Source organism: Chinchilla lanigera, unplaced genomic scaffold (assembly GCF_000276665.1).
Source record: "Chinchilla lanigera isolate Chin_1 unplaced genomic scaffold, ChiLan1.0 scaffold00011, whole genome shotgun sequence".
NCBI classification, from domain to species: Eukaryota; Metazoa; Chordata; class Mammalia; order Rodentia; family Chinchillidae; genus Chinchilla; species Chinchilla lanigera.
The window spans coordinates 2,416,584-2,433,586 of record NW_004955412.1 but is presented as its reverse complement, the minus strand read 5'-3'; the positions used below and the strand labels follow the sequence as shown (position 1 = coordinate 2,433,586).

The 17,003-nt window shown below is 35.8% G+C and overlaps 1 long non-coding RNA gene across 1 annotated transcript; it reads left to right on the top strand.

Moving 5' to 3' along the window:
- The first annotated feature begins 9,143 nt into the window (after positions 1–9,143).
- LOC106147867 lies at positions 9,144–14,413 on the top strand. Its single transcript, XR_001232871.1, has 3 exons — positions 9,144–9,231; positions 13,516–13,612; positions 14,134–14,413. It is a non-coding gene; the product is annotated as an uncharacterized LOC106147867 (long non-coding RNA).
- Positions 14,414–17,003: the final 2,590 nt, after the last annotated feature.

The following is a 17,003-nucleotide window of genomic DNA, read 5'->3' as shown; positions in this document are numbered from 1 at the left end:
CCTTGTAATTTCTGTAATTTAACTTTATATATTTGCATGTGTGAAGTTTGAATTAAAAGTTGTTTTAGCTTATTTTCTAAAAATAGATATATCATTCCCTAATTTATCAATTTAATATATAAATATTCTTCTACCTGAACACATAAATATTACAATATTGACCCTCAGTATTTAAAATTTTTGTTTTAAAATTATATTTTAGACTGTTGCATAATTATATATTTTGTCTGAATATTTTGACCAATTTAAACTTTATTTGGCAAAATCCATATTTCCTTTCCTCTGAAAAAAAAAAAAATTCCAGACATCTTTGACCATTCTTTCTTAACCTCATTCTTTCACTTTGAAATAATTCTTGACATATTATACTTAGGAGATACATTGCATACACAAAGCATAAATCTAAAGCTCAACCTCAAAAGTTGATTCTTGATAGAATCAACAGTCTCAAATTATATACAAAATGTTACTGCCTTTTTACTACAAACCTATGTGAATTACTTAAGAACAGGACAAAGTAACATTTTGATGTCAGAAAGGTTGGTATTAGATTTCAACTAAAAACAAGTATACAAATATTTTACAATTTAAAAAGACAATTTTGGTTTGAGGAAAAAACACCCTGTTTGAAAATAATAAGAAATAGCAAATAGTTGCCATCATTATTTTTGGTAATAATTGATACTTTAAGAGTAAGAATAATTCATACCTTTCCATTCAGACATATTGAATCAAATATACTGTTTTAATCAGGTACAAAAGAACTGAAAAGATAAGTGAGAAAAAACACATGCATGACACATTCATTTGTGATAAACCCTTATGCCAAGCTTGTATTAAATATGAGCATAACAACAAGTTTCAACAGATGAGAACCACAATCACAAAGTAAGGAAGGGGAACTTGGCTTCAAAACGTAACTTAAATAAATGTTAAAACATCAGCACCACCCCCAGGCCTCTGTTTCTCTTCACCTTCGGATATACATGCTTGCATTCCCTCCGTCTCTCTGTCTCATCCTATCACTAGTTGTTACTTTCACCACTTTCTTGCATCTGAATTTTCTCTGTATAGATAAGTTTGTTCACCTGTATTAAAATGCTTTTTCTCCATTTAGTGAGGAACTGCGACTATGACGAAATTCACATCTATCTCCCTCTAAAATCTGAGAGGCAAGATAGTTGTGATCAGTCTGGCCTCTTTGGAATATAAAACACGGCACACAGATAATTTTAGTTTTTCTAAATAGCCGTATTTTTTAACACATAAAGAAACCAGTGAGGTTCTTTTAATAACATATTTTGCTTAACTCACTATGTCCAGAATATTATCATTTGGACATATAATACCAAAATCTTTTCTTCGTGTATTTTATCTTATATATTCTTTCCTTCTAAAATCAGATCTACATGTTACTCTTACAGAGCATGTGTTCAAAAGAGTCACATTTTCAGGACTCAGTAGCGAAATGCAACGAATGGCTGCTGTATAGTCACAGCTGGTTTAGATCACTGTTTTGGAAATAACGAACCCTGTTGACTCTCTGGTGGAGGGCCCATTGCAGTTATCCTGCATAACATGTTTTAAGCATTAATTCCTCTCTATTAGTGCTTCGCTATTAGAGAATAACCTTCATGATTCCAGATGTTCTACCACAAGATGTAATTGTCTAGGAATTTGTTGATTTTTTCTAGTGTCCCATTTGCAACTATTAATATTTCTACTAATGTTGAGTATCAAAATAAAAGCTCCTTCTTAAAATGATATTTGTCTTTATGTAGGTGATAGCTATCATAGCTTGGCCTAAAAATCCTCAGTTTTAAGACTTTGTCTGCTCTATCAAGTTCTGTTAAAGACTGTACGCAGTGCATTTAACTCTTATTACATTTTAGGTGCCACTAGTTTTTACACACTGTCTTGGTAAGTCTTCAGCTCTGGCACCAAAAAAGAAATCCTCTCAACACTCACACCTGGAGGAAGATTTCTGTAGGTCTATAGCTTCAGCCCACTGTCAGTTGGCTGCACACCAGAAAGGGTGCTGTGCACCGGCATAGAAGCAGGACAGCTGCGCTGCAGCGGAAGCCAGGAAGCAGCGAGGAAAGGGAGAAGCCGAGGACGGAGACAGACCTCTGCAGGTCTTGCCCGCGTCATCCCACGCTTCTGACCAGGCCTCATGTTGTAGCGGTACTTTCAGCCATGAACAGAACAGTGAATTAACCCACTGGTGAGGTCAGGTCTCGCTTTATCCAGTCACTTTCTGGGTGGCACTGTAGATCTGAACGGCAACATATGTCATGTAACCTCACAGGCAAAGCGAGATCTGCAACCATAGGGTACCACTGAGCCTTGTGAGCCTTCTCTAAGCTGGCGACTTCTGGGTAACTGAAATAAATAAGAATAGCTGCATATATATTTATATACATGGAATCATATATATTATATAATGTCCAAAATCAAAAAAGATTCAATGAACCTTGTCTTTATTTCTTAAGTTAGGAAGTAGTATAAGCACATAATTTTCCTTTATGTCATCAGGATTATTTTTTAAAAATGGGCTCCATACCACTATATTCCTACTACTTTTCACCAAATAGTAGGGTTGCATGTCTTAAGGAATTACTTCTCATTTATTATACATTCTTGATGATTTTGCTGTAAGTAGTTGCCCCTTTCTGCCCACCATCTCTAATCAGTTTGATATTATCAGTACAACAGACAAGAATGACATCGTATAATATGGAAATTCTACCAAGTCCGTATTATTTGACTCTGACATAGAGCTGGAGACTTGATATATACTTGAGTTAAGGACATTGAAAACTTTTTGCCAGTCCTTCCAGCTAAATGTACAAGTCTAATGATCTCTGAAATATGTATAGGAAAAAATGTGTTTGCCAGATTAACAGATGCATTCAAGGTGCTAAAAGTGATGTGGAATGTGTTGATTTATTCCACAAATTAAATGCAACTGTGAATCAGCTGCAACTGAGGTTATCACTGGTTAACTTTCTAATACATCACTATCATCTACACTAGGCAGATACGCAAGTTGAATAAAGGTGGAATCTCAGATGCTGCATCTTTCTAAATTTTAATAATTGTACTAATTTCTTCAATTGGCCCAGAATACAGCATGACTCTCTCTTTACTACTTGAAATGCCCATTCTATTTTAATAGCTTACTTTGACCTCTTCTAGCATAATAGCTATCATTCCATGGCCATCCAGATTTCCTGAGAATGTCAATTCCGTGGAAGCATTCTGAGAACAGGAGGTTCACACTAGGAATGTGGTCACAAGGCCCTGTGCCCATTGAACCATAAACTTCAGTAAAGACTATATTGATTACTTGACCTTTGTGTACATTTAATCTGAAAGAGGTCTTCAGAAATTAATATGATTCTGAGACAATAAATATCTAATAGAATAGAATTTTTCTGTTCATATAAAATGATATTTAAAAGTATTTTTCTATTAGCAATATACGTATGCTTACACACACACATGTGAACATAAGTGCATCGCTTGTAGTCCTGAATTTGAACTGGCTAAATCTTAAACAAATATCAATATTTTTCCTCTTTTTTCTTGACTATAATAGAAATTTATCTTTAAAAAAATAAATATTTTCTATTTTTATTTCACTGTAAAACATATACAGACATCATAAAATACAGTTTGATAAATCTAGTTTTGCACATGTAAATGTCATCAAAGTGATGAAACACATCATTATCCTTTATTCCTCACTGTCCTCTCATACTCACCGACTGCCGTAGGACAGAAATAAACATGAGCCAGACCTCTGATGTCATAAATCATTTTTTGCTTTAAACTTGGAATGAATGAAATCGTAGAACATATGCAGTTTTATGCCTAGGTTTTCACCCATTTTGTGAGACGCTCCTGTGTTCTCCTACACTGTACAGTAATATATTTTGCATCCTTTGAAGTAAAAATGTGACTATGTTAAAGTCATCAAGATATTCACCTACTTTCTTCTGAATGGATCTCCTCCTTTTATATCTATGCTTACAATCCAGCTGCAACTGATTTAGGGGAATGTTAGAATTTAAGTGTCAATATATATTTTCCCCTATAGCTATTCAGTTCATCAAGCCCTGTGGATAAAATATGTAATCCTTTCTGTGTAACAGGAAAACACTTCCTCCTGAATCAGATGATTATCTCTGATTGAGTACCTTGCAGCAGAACAACATTTTGAGAAAACAGCAGAAACAATAGCAAAAAAAAAAGAAAGAAAGAAAGAAAAGAATTTTAAAGCAATAAATGTAATGTCTGTGAAGCTTTTAGGGAGATTCTGAACCAATTAGACCTTGCAAGAAAAACAGGCGTGCATTTTGGCTAGGGGAGAAATGTAGCCGTACAGGGAGGAAGGAGACGCATCGCTGACCACTGGGGATGTTTGTTCTTTCTGAATCCAAGTCAGAAGCTGAATTCTGAGTTTTCTCAGGAGAGCACTGCTTCCAGGCAGAGTAACTACCAGAGACGGCGGGATCTTGAGTCTAACAATGGAAAACTAAAAACTGAAGAACGAAGTTCTGAAAGAAGTGAACGGCTAAAGCCGATGCTCAGATCTTCTTTTTGCTAAACTCACTTCTGCGTGGGTCTGGAGGCAGAAAGGATTTGAGCAACGGAGTGGAGTTTCTGGATGTTTCTCCGGTTTTAGGAAATGAAGATTGTGCTTGAGAAACTACCAGGAACACAGGCGCCACTGCCCACATCAACCCTTCAGCTGAAGCTCGTGGGTTTTTGCTCTGTTAACTTCTCATTTTAGTGGTGCATCTTAGGTGTACATAACAACAACACTCACCACGGGGCGTTTGTACCTCTGCGTGACATATCTCGCTTCCTTTCTCCCATTCCTCTCCCCTCCCTTCAATTCGTCTTCCCCTCTTTGTTTACAAAAGCTTTGTTTTTATCTTTCTTTCTGTTCTTTGTGGATGTTCAGAGGGAAGACAAGCCAGAAGAGGACAGAGAGTTAGCAAATTCAAACTCTTGCCACAACTCAGATCAGTCTATGAATAGATTATGAATTCTCACATCGATTACTCCATAGAAAAAAAGATATCTTTTTTGAAGGAAGACAGTTTTCTAAATATTCTATAATTGTTAGTGTGACACGTCTAGTGTTTAGAAATGTCAGAAGGCAGTCAGACACGAGACAGAAGTCAAGCAGGAGAAACAGACAAGGACACTTCAAATACTGGAGTCAAAGCTTTAACTATTATTATTATTAATAAATATTTACAAATAAAGAGAAGATGACTATTTTAGAACTTATAAAATACCTAACATTAAGAACTCAATTGATGATTTTAATACAGGACTGAATACATCAAGCATCTATATTTGTTAATTATATACTAAATCAGTAGGGAAAATCTAAGCACATCACAGAGAGATAAAGGATAGAATGTTATTGTACAGGAATGTTTTGTCACAGTTATAGTTAGTGTCTTAGAAGGAAAAAGAGAATCAAATAATATTGGAAAAGAAAACAGCTCCCTACCTTTCAAAAATGATAAAAATGAAAGCTAGCATCAAATATCTAAAAAAAAAAAAAAAGTAAAAACGGCATAAATAAAACTGTTTTAGGCTCCTATTAACATAGCTGTGCGCAAAGGCCAGACTACTTTAAAGGTGGAGCGAGAACACAATTATGACAGTAACTGCGTCAGCTTTTTCAGCGAAGTCGACCCGCTGCAGCACTGCGCTGTGACGTCACGGTCGCTCACTCCGCTGGCCTCGCCCCTTCTGACGCGCACACTCAGCGCTTCAGGGGTGGACAGTACATCCGTATTTAAATTTTTAGAAGTCGGTGTTCAGTGAGTCCCTTAAAATCCATAATTATATAAAAGTTAATCTTTTTGTTTTGTTTTGTTTTGTTTTTTTCAGCACTTGAGATTGAATGCAGGACCTTAATACTGAGAAACATACGTTGACATTGAGCTACGTCCCTCGTCGTCTTTTTTTTTTTTTTTTTCTTATTTTTAGACCAAGTGTTCCAAAGTGCCTAAATTGCAAGTGTGGGCTCAAACCTGTAATCCTCTTAGTTCAGCCTTTGAGAAGGCTGAGATTACAGGTTTGCACCACTAACACACGCAAATGATTTAGTGAATAATTTTGACAGTCATCCTGATTGGCTGGAGAGACACCTAGGAAATTAGTAAAGACCAGTTCTGAGTGTCCGTGCGTCTGGTCCACCTGATTCGGGACTATATCTGCCCTCTGGTCTCTGGGCATCTTCCTCTGCACTGTTTCTGCCCATCACGAGTTCAGCCGCTTTGCTCCACCACACACTGCTGCCCTGCGACCAGCTGTGTTCTGAGTACTGTGAAACCGTGAACCAAATTAACCCTCTCCTTTAATTTGCAGGTATCAAATATTTTGTCCCAGCAACAGAAAAGATGATCAATGAATAAACGAATAAAGAAATAAATAAGCAAATCTATTCTTATGTATAATTTTTCTTTTCATTTCTTTACCTTTATTTATCCACTCTCTTACTCTATCATCATTTATTAAAACAACAAGAATTATGCCAGAAACAGCAAATGCAGTGCTATAAAATTTAAAGAAAATTTTCAGTATTCCTTGTCTCCTTTTGTCTTTCTCTCTCTCTTCATTTTAATTTTAGATAGCAGTAATAATGGTTTCCCTTATTTCCCCAATAAAAGTGAATGAATTGGTGGAAATTATATACTAAGGTTATAACAAAACTCATTAAGAAACCAGTGATATTGGTAAAATTAAATAATAATTAAATTCTAATTAAAAATTTATGATTCTGCTGTTGTTAACCATATTTCCTTCACTAGTCTAATCCACAGACTGTAATCAGCAGGTCATTTACTCAGAGACACCTTCCCATACCCAGGCTGTATGCTCCAATGGCATTTAAAATTCTTTAAGTAGTTAAAGCAATTGTAAATAATTACTTTGGTAATTTTTAACTTGAAATATGTATTTCCAATGTCACCCTATATGATTCATAAGAACAGAAAAAATGGTAGGTATCAATTGATGGAAAAACTGGACAGGTTGGGAGAAGAGAAAGGAAAAAGGGGAAGAGAAAAAGTGGTAGGGAAAGAAAAAAGTGGGAAAAGGAGTGTGTTGTGCAATAAACTCTGATAATCACGCTCCAAAAAGCTGATGAAATATTTTCAGGCAACTGTCAAACTTTGTGTAAGAAATTAAATATCCCGTCTAGTACAGGGTTTGACCCTATCTTGGCGTCTTTGACAATGGATAGGTTAAGTCTCGCCTCATCCCTCTTGCTGCCCTGTCTGGACGAGCTGGTAAGAAATCCTTGAGGTCTGTGTTTTCACCTGGGGAGATTCAAAACGTGTACCCTTCAGCCTTCACCAGAGCTCCAACTCCAGGGAAATACAAACCGTAAGCCTCTCTCCTTTGTCAGCCTGCTGTGACGTCCCTGCTTTCCCCAGAAAGACTCAAACACGGAAATAACAAGCCTTCCCTGCCTTCCTGGCGTGTGACTGGTGCCGTGGGTTTGGCACCCAAAAGGAATGTGAGATGAGCACTCCTTCTTTTGATGCAGAGAATGCTATTCCCACTCTCTGCAGTCTCATAGATTTCTATTTGACAATGTGAAGTTATACTTTAGTAAAATAGTGCAAGTTATAGAACTTTAGTGACTTTTTGTGTGATAAAAAAATATCCAAAGCCATGTATATTTATGCCTCACAGTTAGCTTTTTTTCCCTATGTTATATACGACTTTCTTGCATATACTTTGTCGAAGAAAAATTTTCTGATTTTTGTGATAAAGAAATAAATACAACAGACTCTTGACCAGAATATGTATAATCTGACTATATGATACCCTTCATGAAAGGTACAGTATGTTATATTTTTACCATGATAAACAATGAGACCAACTATAAATGGAACAATCTCAAAAATATAGTCTTAGGGAGGCATGGTGACATATGCCTATAATTCCCAGCTACTCGAGAGGCTGAAGCAGGGACATCACAAGTTCAAGGACAGTTTGCATCACTTCACATGACCCTATCTCAACAAGATCAACAAAAACTGAGGGTGTACCTCAACAAGCGAACCACGGAGCAGCCCTGATTCCACCTGGAGCACCACAAGGAAAGTATCAGTATTACCATAAAATGACTTTCTGTTCATATTTTTAAAAATTATGATAGAAATCTACATTAAAGTCCCATAAATTGTTATTTAATTTTACTTTATGGTTAATAATAATTCATTTTCTCTATTGTCATTTAAGTTGACATGAAAACATAACAAAAAAGTTTACGTTTTCTTAATCAGAATTTTGAAAATTATGTTATTTTTTTTGAGTAAGTAGACTCTAGACAGAAACAGTTCATCTACCTACAGAATATCATTGTCTATTGTGTCTGCTCAGCAAAAGAACCCAACTCCAATGCTTAGAGTCAAGTGAATTGCCATGACTGTCTTTCTTCTAAAGTATGAGAAGTTATTCTTCTGGTTTTCAGTTTTTAGATTTTCACCACAATGAATTTGAGAAAATAGTAATGAAACAGATAGGCATTAACTATATTTTTTTGTGTAATCCATGATTTTCATGTCTGTTTACAGTATAGATAATTCTGGACACCAAAATACTATTACTTCTTTAATAGCATTACGTTTGTTTTTACTCATAAGTTCATTTGAATTTACAGTGTTGACTTCATTTACCTGTATAATCTGAAAAGATTTTATGTTTATTCTATTTTATTTTACTTATTTATTTTTTTGGTACTGGGGATCAAACTCAGGACCTCACGCTTGCGAGGCAAGCACTATGCCACTGAGCTATATCCCCAGCCCCTTTATGTTTATTTTCGATTCCCAGACTCATAAGCTCTTGGAATGCTTGTGATATTAATTATTTAATAATATTATATTCTTCATCCTTCAGTCGAATTATAACTTTTGTCAATTTTCTTAACCTTTCTTCCTGCACAAAATATTTTGACAGAAATATCAAGAACAAAATTGTCTTTCAAAGTACAATAAACATTCAGCACTTCTACCATAAGATATTTTTCTAAAATTCTGGGAAACAAAAGTAAAGTTTATGAGTAGGTGAAGAAATTATAAAATCTATTCTCTACTTTTAGGAAAGCAAAGAGTATGGACCAAAACAAGCTCTTCCTCCACTCAACATGCAGACTGCCTTGTTCAGAAACCAGTAAAGGGGTGCTTGGTAAGAGCTTGACTCTCTAGCTACACATAAGTAATCTTTATAGATGTGAGCAGCAATGTTCATGAAAAATTTAACCCAGAGACTCACTTTAAACATCGCAAATTCTAATTCTTACAGCATTATTTTTCTCTTCACACATTCTTACTGATGTAATAAAATTCCTTACCCTGGGTAATTTAGGAGCAATATAAACTGATGTATTGTACGTCTGGAAGCCAAGCAGTCCAAACGCTCCGTGAGCAGGCTCTGCGCTTGGTGAGGAATGCGCTTCACTGAGGACAGCTCCTCCGTGCTGTCTCCTACAGAGGAAGGATAAAGTGGGTCTTTCTAGTTCTCTGTCTTTTTTAAGTGCAAGAATCCGATTCAGATGAGCAGAGATGTCATGGCTAAGCTCTTCTCCAATCTCTCTCTACCCTGGCCCTTAAATTTTGGAAAGATACATTCATTCAAGCAAGAACATTCAAGCAAGTTTCTCTAATTAATAATATATTTTAAAAATATTTTTCAAGCAGTTAATGAATTTCTGTAATCTCACTAAAGTCTGCGGGAACTGGCATCATCTTGCTGGTAAAAGAGATGTTCAGGAACGAGCTTTGGCTTTGATGTGACCATCAGTCCTGTCCTCACTTCACGGTCCCTTCCCAGCCAGGAGAGGCAGGTTGGGGCACACTGAAACACCCAAGACGAAGGAGCCATCATAGACAAAGTGGTTAACAGTACTAACACTCAGAAAGACAAAGGTAAAGAAATTCTAGGCAAGTGGAATTTCATTGGAAGGGTTTAGGAAATTTCATAAGGCTGTGTTTAGTTACAGTATTATGATAATACACAAGAAGTAAAAACAGTTTAAAGCATACACTGTGTTCCAGTCACAGTTTTTGTAAGTTGATTTCAGAAAAGGATGATATCAAAATGGAAAAAAGCCAAGGAGAAAATCCAAAGGCATCAATCTTCTTCAATTTTCTTCATTCCTTTTTATTTTCATTTGCTAGCCGCTATATGCTTGAAATGTAAACTCAAATAATTTTGACAGGATATTTATAAGTAACTTAATTCCACTTACTGGAATGTAAATTGTTTGCTATGTTGCTGGATGCAGTTCTAAATGCATATATATATACATATATATGCTTGTGTGAGTATACTTTTAATTTAATTTTATTACATTTTCTTATACTATGACATATCCATAATAAGTAGTATTTTGTCCAAATTACTGCGATAAAAGTGAGGTAAAGTTGGATAATCACCACACTTACACGTGCAGAAAGCATTCCACCTCCCTGCTGCGGCAGAGCATTGACCACTGACATCTGCTTTCCTGGCACACAAGAAAACTGGGCAAACGTGACAAAAAATTAATTTTATACAGCTAATTGCTTCACAAAATCAGGGTCATTCAAAATAAAGCACACAACACACTCTACAGTTTTCTTTTTCACTCACAGGTGTGTTCAACCCATTTTCTCACTTGCATACACCACCAACTCTGTGAGGGAAGGATTATCAGGTTGATGTCACTGCCAGCCAAAAGCTTAAGATGCAAAGAGGTAGCCATAACAATTAGGAAAGGGGCTGGGGATTTAGCTCAGCGGCAAAGCTCCTGCCTGGCAAGCGCAAGGTCATGAGGTCGGTTCCCGTTACCGGAGAAAAACAAACAAAAAAAAAAACAACTAGGAAAGTAACAGATTTCCTACTTTTTATCTGATGTAGAATACTCGTCAATCACCTGCAATTGCCACAGCTGCTACTCTAAGTTGCTAAGACTGCCTTTTCAGGATGAGCTTTCAGGAAAATAAGAATTATGATTGTCCAGGTTCTCATTCTAAAGTCTTATGACCTCTTCCTTATTAATTAACTGGAGTGCTCTGATGCTTACACCACGAATTTGAAAGTAAAGGTACTAGTGTGCTTAGGTATTCCGTGTTTGTTACGTGTTTATTTTTGCCGTGCTTGGGATGGAACGCAAGGCCTTCACACCAAGCTACATCCTTAATCCTTTCCTATGTTCTGAGGCAGAGTCTTGCTAAATTGCTCAGCTAGGACTCAAACTGTCAGTCCTCCGGCCTCGGCCCCCCAGGGTGCTGAGATCGCGGATGCATAACCAGGCCAGGCTGAGTGAGCCTGTTCTGCAGGTCTCTTCCAGGGCTTTGCCCACCTCCTTCCTCATACACTTCTCACCGCTGTACTACAATTTCTCCTAATGAGAAGGCTTATTCCACCAAAATCCTGGTGCATCAAAACGCAAATCTAGAATTATAAGTAATACAGATGGAAAGGAAGAATATATACTCAAGGAGGCTGTGAACGTATCTCTTTGCAACACTATATGAACCTTATTTTGATATTCAAACAGTACCATGTAGCTTATAATGAAACTTTAGTTCATTTTCTAACCTTACCTTTTATTATTTATAATCCTCAAGTGAAAAATACTTTATTTTCCTCATATTTAAATAAAAATTACATCTACATCTTAATTTTCAGTTGCAGGTATGACCTGTATATTTTCTCTCATGGAAAACATATATATATACATACATGAATATATATATATATATATATATATATATATATATATACACACACACACACATATATATATAATCCCTATATCTCCCCAATTAACTATACAAGTACATATAGGGCAACCCTTGTATCCATGGTTGCACTTTCGGCACTTTCAGTTACCAGCAATCAACCACTGCCTTAAATCATTAAATGGAAAATTCCAGAAATTACCTGTAAGCTTTAAACTGAGCACCATGCTGAGTAGCAGGAGGAAATCTCAGACCATCCCACTCCTTCCCATCCAGGAAGTGGACCACTGCTTTGTCCAGTGTGTCTGCATAGGACATGAGACGTTCTTGTTGTTCCCTTCCTGGGCATCGCAGTTATCAGATCAACTGTCCTGGCACAAAGGTGCTTGTGTTCAAGTTGATCCTTAATTTATTTGAGTATAGGCCTAAAGTACTAGAGTAGTGACACAAAGACAGCCCTCGAGTATAAAATATGTAAGGATTAATTAATTAATTCTGGTACTTTGTGGCCATGCTGAAAGACCTTAGAAAAAACACAGCACATGTATTGAGCGCGTTGTAAACTACGTGCTGCTTCAGGGAGCCGCTGAGGGAGTCTTGGGATGGACCCTCTGCAGCTAAGGAGGGGACTACTCCATACCGTCCCTTCCTGTAGCTCACAGAGACTCACTGCAGTTTAAGGAGATAAATTAACATTTTTAAAGGTAAAAAGCAAAAAATGATGAAACATTGATCCCGAAATTGCTTTAAAACATCATAGACGATACTGTTTGCCCAAATAATAATATCCAGTATAGCATTTTAAGTAATTATATGGATACTTCCATTTAGAAGTAAGTACCCAAAAAACCTCTTCCCACAAAGATAGAATGGATATTTGAATCCTCACATCCGATGGACAAATGTAACATTTAATGACATATGCGTATATATACTCGGTAAAATAAGCTTCTTCAAGTTTTTGAAAAGTAAAGGACTATGAATGAAGGGAAGGACAAATAACTTATAATGAATAAGCAGATTAATATACAATCAGAATTTGTACCCTTACTTTATTCTGCCTTGTGTTATAACCACTTCACGTCATGCACTACTTCCTTTCTACAGGTTAAGCTATTTTGGAAAAGCAATCTTGCCTCAATCACTGCTCTTAAGGTGATGTTTGGAATATTCTACTGTATAAAGTTGATTCTTAATATTGATTGAACTGAGATACCTCTTTTTTAATTTCCCATAGTCCCCCAAATCTGATGTTTTGTATATTCAATTATTCTGAACATAAATCTTGTTTCAATCATCTCTCCAAGGGAAATGTCCAAACATCATCACTGTTTTCAAAAGTTTTAACTTATCATCGTGACTGAAAATAGAAGGCTTTAGTGTTACAAGGCTAAAGAATTCAGAAATAGAGCCGAAGTCTACTCACTGCAACTTTACACTTTGCATGCATAGGAGTACGTGTTCTATAAGTAAGTCTTTGAATTCTGAGAAAACATCTCCCCGGATGTGATTTCCAGCTACTTAGATGCCAAGCCTTCATCCATCACCAACAAAAGCCCAGCACATCTAAATCTTTGTGTGGTTACAACTGAAAGGGAATTGCTCTCAGGACATTTTGCTGCAATTCAGTGTCTACCAAAAGATTCCACTGCCCAGCAGGAAATGATAAACTTCAGCATTAGAGCCCCCTTCAAAGGACTGTACCGAGAGCTCTAACCGGTTTTTCTCTTGTGTTACTATGCAGTGCTTCTCATTAGGCTACCTGCGGCGCAGTACTTACAGAAAGACTTGACAGATCTAAAATGTCACTACAATCACTTTTACCAAGTGCTGCCAACCAGGTATAGTCTGCTTTTAGTTTTGTGCAAGGAAATGTGGAAAGGCCACAGAGGTCTTTCTTAATGGGAACAAGCAATTTAGTCTGAGCTCTAAAATAAGGACTTTTGTTAAACTCTGCAAGCATCTTGACAGAATTCACCCTGGTGAACACTGTATTTATTAAGATAAAGGTCATCCTATTCCATGCATCCACCAGCTTACAGTGCATATGAAATGTATCTGTTTATCTAGCCTTCTCTTTAGATAGCTATGTAGAAAAAAATATGAATATGGATGCAGTCATTCAACACCATGTTGTCTTATAATTGATTTACTATTTTGTGCAGTTTATGAGCGTTGGGGGGCCAAAAGAGCAGCACTATTTTTCTTTCTTGAGTTGAAGATAAATTAAAATTAAAAGATAGGCAAGGATGTCGGGCAGGTGGAAAAGAGAGTATTAATGCTGAAAGATGTCCTATGTATGAGTTGACAAGTCACATCCTCATGGTAAACTCCAGAATCAAACTGATTTATTTATATGCAGGCAGTGTTATGCTCTACAAGTCTCCCTGTGCAAGAAATGTTCCAGTGACAGAAGGCCCAGAAAAAAACAAAACATGAGTGCAGACAGAAAGCTCACAGCGGAAGAGCAGAAACAAAGCCTACAGGATACATGGCTACTTTCCCCTTTGCAGTTGGCCAAGCAGATGGACATCCTGGAAAAAAGGCAGCCAGGGCTTAGCGAAAGGCAAGCAGTGTTACTGCCAGGTGATTCCTTGTTATATTTAAGAAAAATACACCAAAAAGAGGTAATAAAGTGTGCCTTTGATTCTTAATACACTCCAGAAATTTGTTTTGGAAATTTAAATATTAACAAATCGCAAGGTACTTTCAAGATCTGTTTAAAGAAAGAAATGTAGCACTTATACTGTTAGAAATTGTTTTGAGGGTTGGGGATTTAGCTCAGCAGCAAAAGCGCCTTCCTGGCATGCGCAAGGTCGTGAGTTCGGTTCCCAGTACTGGAGAAAAACAAAAAAAAAAAAAAAAAAAAGAAATTGTTTTGAATGCTGTACATTTATTAATTTAATCACTCTACTGAACATAAAGATGGGATGAATGTAATAAATGTAAAGAAATTATGCATAAAGAGATTAAAGAGCTACACCACATAGAAAGCTAGAAGCAAGAAAAAAAGAAATTTAAGCGTTAAATATTGCTTTCAATAAACCAATATACATCAGCGATCCACTTATCCCAGATATCTTTATATATACATATATATGCTTTCTTTTTTTAGTTTTACAGAGAAAATAGCAAAAATAAAATAATAACAAAGGCATAAACAAAACAACTTAAAATGAATAAAAATGATACAGAATCTCAAAGCAAGGTAATAGGAAATCAGCAATAGTTGTTGTATTACATATTGTCATCTTCAAAGTGGTTACTCAGATAACCAGATATAGGCACAAAGCATTGGTGAATTCTTACCATCTTGTTCAATGAAGGCTCTGTTTTGTTTCTAATTTTTTATTACTTGTTATTGTGTTTAATTGTTTGATCAATCTTGCATTCTTACATTTGGTAATCTAAGCAACGTCATTGAAGGTAAGAATATGTAATATAACAACCATTGTTAATTCCTACCATCTTGCTTTGAAATCCTGTATCATTTTTATTGTCTTTGTATTGCTTTGTTTTTGTCTTCATTGTTGTTATTTTATTTTGTCTCTCTGAAATAAAAAAGCCAAAAAGAAGAAAGCGAGTAGCAAGAGCTGAATTCAGACAAATGTTATGTGCTGTCACCTTTTTTTCTTGGACACAACTTCTTCTCTGTTGATAATTTGTTTTTGTTACTGATTATGCTCAATAATCCCTGTCAAATTTCACTCAAGAATGACTACTGCTTTCGTGAAATTATTCTGGATATCGACTCTCTTTACTGTATAATTTAAAATGAAGTTCATGTGTATACTGCAATATCAGCAAAGTTTATTAAGAATAGAATTGAAATGGTATTTGATTTCACAGTAAAAACTGTAGCTTCAGGTAATAGAAAGTCATCCTTCGATAATGAATCTGGGTGGTATCTTCCATTATTATTTGTAATAATGCTGCAATTTTACTTATCTTTGCATATCTGCTACACAAGTTCTGTTACATTTCCATGTTCTTGCCTCATTATATTTTTTGGTAATTCCAAATTTTCATACGGATTTGAAAAGCATATGGTTTAACCAAAACTTTTTCAGCAGTGAGTTACACTGAGTTACCTCAAGCATAGTCTATGCTGGAGAGGTCAATCTAACTTTTCCATTTAAGTGCTTATTTCTGACCATTCCTACTGTCTGTTTAAGCCTATTGGACTAATCATGATGCTGTCTTATAAATTATACCTACTGTGGACACTGAGGATTTTGCCTTCAAGCTTGAATAATATTAAGACAGAGCAGTTTAAGTGATTGAAGTATAGATTTGTAATACAACATGTTTCATCATGTACTTGACATAGCTTAACTACCTACTCATTGTGTAAGTTAGATTACACCAATTTTATATGCTGTCTTGTCAACAACACTGAAAATTATATGCCAGTTCCAATGTTATGTAAAAAAGAAAAATGGAAATTTTGAGGTATTGTGCAACTCGATCACAATCACACAATGATTGCATGGCACAGAGATAATCCAAATGATCTCAATCAATGTGTGCATTTTGAAGTATTTTAATGGAAGTACTTTCTTTTGTGTGCTTTTTATGTGGAAATCCATGGGTTGAATATAAGTTCTTCTCTGTCATTTCAGAACAAATTGAATTTTCTTATTATGTGAATACTTAAATTCAGTTAATATTGGAATAATTAAAATAACGTATGATCTTTTTGTCCTGTATTGATTATCACTCAATAGATCAGAAACCTTTTCAAAGAAAAAGTAGAAAACATTCTTTTTCAGGTAAACACAATGACAGTTATAGTTTCATTCAAGAAGTTAAACAAAGCCTTCCTGCATAAGCAACCTAATAAAAGTACCAAATTTCCTCTCGAATTTGGTTACACCATATGGAATCCTAATGTTTCAAGTTACCACTGTGCACAGCTCAGAGATCTAACTGTAAAATACATAATCACTGTGAAAATCAAGAGCTTTTTTTCCACGCTTTCTTTCAGATCTTCCCAGGAGAGATAACCTACTAGTCATGTTTGAGGTTTTGACTTTATTCTACACCCATCAGGATGAATGGATTCAAGCACCAAATTGTACAAGGGATTAAGAGATCCACTTTGCTGGGGCTTTTGACGTGTTTCAGTCAAGTAGATGGAAAGCAGTTCATAAGAGAGAACTCTCACCCACTGGGACATACTGAAAAACCAGAGCACTGCGGAGCTGTTTAAATTTTATCTATTTTTCTTTA